Source organism: Suricata suricatta, chromosome 10 (assembly GCF_006229205.1).
Source record: "Suricata suricatta isolate VVHF042 chromosome 10, meerkat_22Aug2017_6uvM2_HiC, whole genome shotgun sequence".
NCBI classification, from domain to species: Eukaryota; Metazoa; Chordata; class Mammalia; order Carnivora; family Herpestidae; genus Suricata; species Suricata suricatta.
This window is the reverse complement of record NC_043709.1, coordinates 15,707,896-15,717,237: the sequence shown is the minus strand read 5'-3', so window position 1 is coordinate 15,717,237 and position 9,342 is coordinate 15,707,896. Positions and strand designations below refer to the sequence as shown.

At 42.4% G+C, this 9,342-nt stretch overlaps 1 pseudogene; it reads left to right on the top strand.

Moving 5' to 3' along the window:
* The first annotated feature begins 612 nt into the window (after positions 1 to 612).
* On the top strand, positions 613 to 8,168 carry LOC115305077 (annotated as a pseudogene).
* Positions 8,169 to 9,342: the final 1,174 nt, after the last annotated feature.

Here is a 9,342-nt window from a genome sequence, read left to right as displayed (position 1 = left end):
TTGCAGGCTTGCCTTCTGTAGGCAGAACACCCTGTCGCCTCTGGAGTAAGGGGAACTAGAAGAAATCCCCAGTCCCATGGCTTAAAAAGTTGACCATGCCAAGCCTGTCCCACATCCCACACTTGCACCTGCTTACAGCCTTACTACTCACCTGCTCTGAGTTAGGCCCTGCAGGCTTTACACATAGCTATCCCATCTCCAAATACTCTTGAAGCATAGGCATCACTGATCCCATTTTATAGATTAGCAAACTGGGACTCCGAGAGTAGGAACGCTGACCAAGACCATACAATTAAAAAGGGACAGAGTCAGATTCACACACAAGTGAACTGACCTCAAGGCCCATGCTTTTTACCATGACATTATATCTGAGCTTCCCTGTTTTCCACCCCAGAGACTTGCACAACCTAAGAGGTCAGCTGGCCATTGGGACCATCCATGATTTATGTCGGGGGGAAGGTCTTGTGAAGGTCATTTTCCTCTAGAAGCACTACATAGCCTGGCTGCTCAGAGATTTCCCAGGCTTGGATTGTGAGAGAAACTCAACACACATACGCACGCACACACCTCTGGCTTCACCTTCCATGGGTGTGGACCAGCCTAACTCCGAGGATGTCCCTTCACAGAGGCCACCTGCCCCCAGATAGCTTGCCTCCTTGTAACATCTGGATACCGTCAGAGGATCATTGTAAAGCAAGGCTGGAGAAGAGAGAACTGGGTCCTGGCCATCCAAGCTGGAATGTGCCAGATGGTAGGAATTGGTGGAGCTGGGGAATGCACACTTAAACTTCCCACATTCCACATGCATGTATCATCTGAAATTTATCAACAAAATATTATATTCATCGTATGTGGGCAGCCATTTAAGGCAGTGATTATTACATACCCAGGGCTCAGAGTCAAAATGCATGGGTCAAATCCAAGTTCTACTACCTGAGCCAGTTACCTAACCTTGCTGAACCTCAGTGACCCTGTATCTCTAAGAATAACTCTCACCTCACAGGTTGTTGTAGAAGGTCAAGGTAAGGAATGTAAGGCCTCGGTGCATTCTGGGCACAAAGAATATATCTACCCACTTTTACAATGTATTCTTGTTGTAAGATTTCAAAACAATAAAGTTTAATGAATATTGGGATTTCAGTACAGGGAGACATCTGGCCATTCTCCTGGCTGCAGAAACCTCTTGAAGCCTGCTAATAGGGGGCAGGGGGAGGGTAGGTTGATGAACACAGCTGAAATTAAAACCAGTGGTGCCTATTCTGCCCCCATATTCCCTCCGGGTTTTTCTCCCCCCTTCTCTTTTTCCTGAAACCTCAGCCACCCAGGTGAAAGGACAGCACAAGAAGCAGAGGTGGAAAAGATGGACAGACCGCAGGGACCCCAAGCTGAAAGGAAGCATGTTAAGAGGAAATGGGCTGTGCAGGTTGAATCTGCAAAGTCAAGTATCTTTTTATTAAGTCTGTGAAATCTTCCAAGCCAGTTTGGAATGGAATTGCTGGTGCCCCATTGGAGGGCACGTCCCTGATGCTGGCATGAGCCCCCTGGACCAGAGAAGCTCCAGGAGAAGCTGGAAATGGACGGCGGCCAGTCACTCCCCCACACGGCCAGGCCAGCAGCCCTTTCTCTCCCTCTTGAGAGGGGAACCAGGGAGAGGGAAATCTAATCAGAGTGCTGCATTTCAAAATTTGCTCAGCGGCGATAAAAATAAACTCCAAATGTCCACATATTTGATCAATTTACCTTTATCCTTTAATCGAATAAGCCTCAGCCCTGCAATCAGAAAGAAAAATATTTTGCTAAGTGTTTCATTTCTTCAGTGATTCATCTAGCAGCGGTCTCAAAGCTGACATGATGGGAATGAGGTATTTAATGCTGAAATAATTTTTATGACCACATCACAAGAGGCTGGAATGGCTTTTAAGGTACATCATATTTTAATCACAAGCACACAAAGAACATAGGTTGCTTGAAAACTTCAGAGAAGCTTGGGTCAGAATCATAATGCCATTATCAAGAAAGGAAGAGCTTCTTTTTTTGTTTTTCAGTTCATAACTCCTTCTGTGTTGTCGGTTAGTTTGATAGACTTGGAAGAAAAGAGGTTTAGAAAGAAAGTGACAAGAAGTACCTTTAAAAAGAGGTTTCAAACCAGCAGATGCCCAAGCAGCTGAAATGGGTAACTTCATATTTCCTGTTACTCATTAGCTAGAGGGAAGGTCTCCTTTGAAAAATCAGAAAGATTCCCCGAAGTCAAGGACATCTGCAGTAATCAGGGATGTGGTACATGGCTGGTGCCCTACTGGCCCTCTCTGGCTGGGAACCGTCCCTTTCCTCGATGGAGGGTGTAAAATAAAACCATCACATTGGTTCCTCCTGCTCGAGCTCAAGTCCCCTGCTCCCCAGCCAGTTGTCACTTCGGTCCAGGGAAAGAGGAGGGAAAGGACAGAGAGAAGTAGGTCAGGGGAAGAGAAGGGTTCAAGAAGAAGAGAAGGGACCCTGAGGAAGGTGTTTTAAGGAGGCAGGATTATGCAGTGGGAAATATGAGCTTCGGAATCAGCCAAACCAGAGTTCCAATCCAGGATCTGCCATTTCTCAACGGTGTTCCTAAACCCATCTGAGCTTTGCCTTCTCAACAGTAAAACCAGGGAAAGTATCTGGTGTATTGTCCTCCAACCTCTTCAAAGGTGAGAAAACAGATTTAAATAGAATGTGTCACTCAATTCAAATCTTGCCCCTCAACTCTGAAAGCCCTCCACGGGCACAATTCTCTACAAAATAAAGCCCTGGCTTCCTGGCAAAGCATCCCTGCTCTGCACAATCTGGCCACAGGCTGGCATGATTCACTGGCATCTGGGCACACGATACCCCATCCCCTCCAGACCACTGCAGTCCTCACTTCTCCTTTTTCCTTTGTGTTGTTCTCCTCGGCTTGGAATGCCTGTCTCTCCTATTTACCCATGGAAACCCTGAGTTCTTTCCTCTTTCTCCTCTTAATTATTGGGTGACTCCAGAGTGCCAGACACTCTACTGGGAAGCAGAAATATAAAGAGAAAGATCCCGATTTGGTGGGATGGCTGGGGTAGAGGTAGAGGCGATAGGCTTTTCAACAAAAGCTTTATGGAGTCCAGGGAGCAGTGGATTCTGCTGGAAGACACAGGAATGAAGGATCGCTACACAAAGGAGGGAGCAGTTGAGCTGGGCTGTGAAGGTTATGTAGAAGTGTTTCAGAGGGGAGAGGGATGAGGGGTGGTGGTGGCAAAGGCAACAACAAAGATGCTATTTTAAGGGAACGGAAATCCTAAACCAGGCTCTGCAGTTGGAGGGAAATCGAGGAGGGCAGAACAAAAGGGAGGTGAGGGGGGAGCTGGTGCAGGTGGGGCAAGCAGCTCCAAGGTGCAGAACTCAGCCCCCAAGTCACAGCTGGGCTTCCTGGGCAATTCCGTCACTCTCTGAAAGCCTCAGTTTGTTCTTCTGTAAAATGGAAGAACTAGCCCCTAGCCAGGAGGAGGTGTGAGGATAAAATAAGACGACCCTGGAAATTCTGGCAAAGATTCTGGCAGCATAGGAAGTGCTGGGGAAGCATTAGGGATTCTGGCCTTTTGTTTAAAGTCTAACTAAAATGCCAGCTCCGATTTAGCCTTCCCTGACTCTCTTCAGGCAGCTCCTGCTCCTTTTTCCTCTGTGCTTTCATGGCATTTTTGTAAAGCTCTGGCTAGCCTTCCTTTCACAGCCTTTTGTATGATCCCATGTTTGTTTTTCCGCTTCCGTGTCTAACAGATGAGACCTTGCGTCTCCTTCATCCGTGGCCTTTCTCGCAGTAGAAAGCACAGGTCTCTGCATGCGGTGATTAGTCACTGAGAGATTGTTGACTGAACAAATGAAGCTTCTCATGAAACCACTTAAAATAAACAACTTTAAGAAAGACTAGCACCAAGAGCAATCCTTTCATTCAATGAGACAATAATTTTACCTCAAGACCTAGGGTGTATCTACCTGTACATTTATAGTTAACAAGAACAAAAATCTCATTAAATAATAATATTGCTTACTACTGCAATACGTCACAATATGTTCTAACCTATTCTTTTTCAATCAATTTTTTTCACTTAGAAGTTTTAAATTTACAAAATTATTGTGAAGATATTATAGAAAGTTTCCATATATCTCACACCCAGTTTCCCCTATTAATTAATATCTTACATCAGTAGGATATATTTTTTGACAACTCGTGAGCTAATATTAATATTTTCTTAACTAAAGTCCACACTTAATTCAGATTCCTTTAGTTCTTATCTAATGTTTTTATTTCCAGTGCCAGCACCCCCTCCAGGACACCATATTATGTTTACTTGTCATGTCTCCTTCGATTCCTCTCCTCTTGGCTATGATGATTTCCTGGTTTCTGATGGTTTTACCGAGTATTGATCAGATGTTTATAGAATTCCCTCAATAGGGATTTGTTTGATGTTTTTCTCATTATTTGGGTCTCTGGGTTTTGGGCAAGGAAGACCACAGAAACTAAGTGCTATTTTCATCACAGCTCATATAACTTATGTACTGTCAATACAACTTATCAATGTTGAATTTTACCTTCATCAACCTGGCTTGGCAGCTTTCTCTACAGTAAAGTTAGGATTTTCTTTCCCTTTTCAGTCTTATACTCTTTGGAGGAAAGTCACTATGTGCAGCCCACACTTAAGGAGTAGAAGGTTATGCTCTATCACTTTGAGGATAGAGTATCTACTTAAATTATTTAGAATTCTTATACCTAGGAGATTTGTCTCTTTTCCTCCATTTACTTATTTATTCAGTCATTTATTTATATCAATATTGATGCATGGATATTTTTTTATAGTTAGGGTTACAGTTCAATACTACTTTTACTTCCTTAATTATTTTGTGGTTCCAAACACCTGTGGATGAACTTTCAGTTCTCCTGTGCACCTTTGACTTGCCTTTATTACTTATCATTGTGGGTTTTGTTTGTCTTCTAACACTCTCTTATTTTCTGATACTATAACATGTTCCATTATCATCTTGCACCTTTCTTGCCACCGTCTTAGAGTAAACCTTTTCTCCAGGGAACCCCAGTTCCTATTTTTGAAGAATGGCATTAGAAACAAAGTTCTGGTCCTAAGGTGTACTCACTGCCACCAGCCACCAGTGTGTCATTGCTTATAGACCCTCTCAGCCAACAGAACAAGGACATATATGTGTGCATACCAACTGGTGTGTAGATATATATCTGTAAATGTTTCTATATGTAACAACCTGTATGCTTACAAAGCTTAAGATGAGTTCTAACTTATACCTCCAACCTAATCCAGTACTACATGGATCACTCGAGGCCCTCACCTATCTGTAATCTCCCACTCCAACAGTGAGAAACCTGGATCCTGGCATCCGTCATCCACTTACTTAACTGTTCAATTCCAGTATACATGTATGGTGGTTTCAGTTTAACTGGACCCGTATGGGGCTCAACTTTACTAGCTAGAGTACAGTTCTTATGTATAGCTCTCTTTGCTTTTAGGCTTACAGACCCACTTATTTTTAATTACTTAGCTTAGAACCTTTCCACCACCCTCTTCGGTGAGGCTTTTCATACATTTCTTACTTGGGCCTGCCACAGAAGCCTTGTCCTGAGGCTTCCATTGCTGCCATCTTGTTTCCTTGGGGTTTTTTGTTTGTTTGTTTGTTTGTTTGTTTTGCTGCCTTATTTGTGGAGGTCATCCTTCAATAGCTTTCAGAGAGGCAAAAGATGGGAAGCTACATTTTGAGACAATGTCTAAGCTTACACTTCACAGCTTGCTAAGCAGAATCATAATCTCCCCCAAAATGTCCACATCCTAATCTCCAGAATCTAGGAATATGTTACATTACATGGCAAATGGGAATTTGCAAGTGTGATGAAGATTATGTACCTTGAGATGGGAAAGATATTTTAGACTACCCAGATGGGCATCATATAACCACATGAGTCCATAAAATCAGAGAACTCTCTCTGGCTGAGAAGGGAGGTGAAGCAGAGGTGACACTAAAGAGATCTGAAGTGAGGACTTGTGAATTATGACTGGCTCTGAAGACCAAGGAAGGAAGCCAGGAACCAAGGAATCCTGGTAGCCTCTTGAAGCTGACAATGACCCCTCTGGTCAACCGACAGTGAATATATGGAGATTTCTCTCCTAAAACTGATAGGAACTTAATTCTGTCAGCAATCTGAATGAGACTGGAAGATAATTCTCAATCTAGAGCCTTCAGAAAGGAAGGCAACCTGGCCAATATTGTGATTTCAGCCTTGCAAGACCCAAGCTTGAGTAACTAGTCAAGACTTCCATATTTCTGACCTCCAAAACTGTGAGGTAATGAATTTGTGCAGCATTAAGTTGCTAAATTTGTGATGATTTGTTATGGCAGCAACAGAGAACTAATACATCTTGTTTAGATAGAAAGCATCTAGGTTGGAAATATTTTTTCCCTCTTCAGAAGCATTTCTCTAGTTCTTCTAGCATCTATTGTTACTATTAAGAATTTCAAAGTCATTCTTATTTCTGTTTCTTTTTAATTTGATTGATTTTTCCTTTAGAGTTTTCTCCTTATCCCATAATGATCTGAAATTTCATGATGACTTGTCTTTGGGGGAGGCTTTAATTCATTTATTGAGATGAGCCATTGGTAAAAATCTAGAAACTCACTGCCTCAGCTTTTGTGGCCTGGATATCACCCCCAAAATTTAGGTTGGACAGTGATTTGGTGTGGGCTCTGTTGGGAAGCTCCAATAATCAGGTCAGGCTTGGCGGATATAGGCTGGACTCTGCTGGTTTGCCCCTCTGTGCTCCATGTGATTTCTCATCCTCCCTCAGCATAGCCAGGCTTGCTCAGATGGTTAGCAGGTTTTAGCAGTGGCCTCCAGAGCAGGCATGGAAATACACAGAGCTTCTCAAGGCCTACACTCAGAACTTCTGTTGTGTTCTATTGGATAAAGCAAGTCGCAAGAACCTTGGACAATGAAGCCTAGGGGAAATCTAGAAGATGACTTTTGAATAAGGATTCAGGCAAGACCAGCATGCTGAAAAGACCTGTGCCTTTGCACATGCACCAAACAACCCATTTCGATGACTTGATTGCCCCATGGAGCTTCAGCACAAACAGGAACTCTTTCCTAAGTGGCGCTTGCCAATTAAAATTGCTGCTGTCATATCATCTCTGACTTTTTTTTACATGCTTCTGAGGAAAATAATTCACCCTTTTGGAACTTTTTATCAACAGCGTTTTTATAAAATTCCAATCCTGATCATCCACAGTCTTGCCAATGGTTTCCATCACCCTCTGGACACTGGTCTATTTACCAGGTGTGATGGCAGGCATTGTACAGCATCATCATGGAGCCAAATATAAGAAATTCCCACATTGGGGCCTCCTGGGTGGCTCAGTCTGTTAAGTGATCTCATGGTTCGTGGGTTCAAGCCCCGCATTGGGCTCTGTGCTGACAGCTCAGAGCCCGGAGCCTGCTTCGGATTCTGTATCTCCCTCTCTCTGACCCTCCTCTGCTTGAGCTGTCTCTCTCTGTTTCTCAAAAATAAATTTAAAAAATTAAAAAAAAAAAAGAAATTCCCACATTGGCTGTATAGATGGATGTTAGCAAGGAAACAAGTTGGGCTTCTCAGTTTCTTTTTTGCTGTACTGCATGCAGTCTATAGTTTATTCTATCCCATGAGGCGATTCTCCAGACACAAGTTGCTAAACTGGGCACAGCAACAGGTCCAACAAAATAAAGAAGATGCCTGGATTGAGTACGTTTGGAGAATGGAAATTTTTGTGTCTCTGGCAGTCAAAATAGTGGCTCTGTTTGCTGTGACATCTATTCATCTGTGAGCGACTCTCTGATGTAGAGAGAGTTTCACTATATCCCGAGCAAGCTGGGAATTATTTGCCTTCTGCTGGGCACAATACATGCATTGATTTTTGCCTGGAATAAATGGGTAGATGTAAACCTATTTGTATGGTACATACCTCCAACTTTTATGATCATTGTTTTCCTTCTTATTGTTGTCCTGATATATAAAGCCATACTATTCCTGCCATGCTTGCGGAAGAAGAGACTAAAGATTAGACATGATTGGGAAGATGTCACCAAAATCAATAAAACCAAGATGTCTTCCCAGTCATAGAACTATTGTTTACAAACCTTTTTGTTCAATGCTGATATCTTTTACCATACACATATCAAATTTGTATTTGTTTAATAAAATGACCACTTGAGGGTCTTTATGTTCTCTTTGGTTATTAAAATAAAAGACTTCAGGAGGTGGAGAAATAGATTCCACCTTTTGATAAAAGTGTTATGATTATTTTTGCATGTCCATAAGTGCCAGAGTCCAGCTCCAGCAGGTCCAGCGGTCCCTGGAAGGATGGACAGTGTCAGCACAAGACAGTGATGAGAGAGCCACATGTTTCTTTCTTGGTCACCAGGCAGGCATCTCTGCTGTCTGCTTTGGTGTCTCTTTTTATTGATCAAGCAATAACATGACCTCAGAAAACAGGAATTGTTTACAGAGACTAATTCTTAGTGATAAGATGTTTTGATCATTGGAAGTGATGACATTATAAAAATAAAAATTTTTTATAATGACTAATTTTTTATGATAAGAGTTTTAATCATTTAAAGTATACAGAGAACTGTCTCATTTGTTTTTGCATCAGTCCCCAAGATTAAGAAAGTGACAAACCTATCTCATTTTGTATGGGTTGATTTTTGGCAATAATTATGACTTTGTTTTTGATTAACAAATTACAAGTCATGTAACACACTTATAGTGAGGTTGAGCAAATCCCACAACCAAAAACATAACAGGATGTCTTTGGCAAAAAAAACAGGATGATATACATATCATTTAAGTCAGTAAAGCTAAGATTAAGACTTTAGTCTCAGGGTGCCTCAGGTCATGATCTCACGTTCGTGGGTTTGAGCCCTGCATCGGGCTCTGTGCTGACAGCTAGCTCAGAGCCTGGAGCCTGTCTCAGATTCTGTATCTCCCTCGCTCTCTGACCTTCCCCTGTTCCCACTGTCTCTCTTGTCTCTCAAAATAAATAAAGAACATAAAAAAAAATTAAAAAAAAAAAGACTTTAGCCTCTACTACAAAGCTGTCACCATCAAGACAGTATGGTATTGGCACAAAAACAGACACATAGACCAATGGAATAGAATAGAGAACCCAGAACTAAGCCCACAAATGGATGGTCAATTAATTTTTGACAAAGCACGGGGCGCCTGGGTGGCTCAGTTGGTTAAGCCTCCGGCTTCGGCTCAGGTCAGATCTCACGTTCGTGAGTTTGAGCCCTGC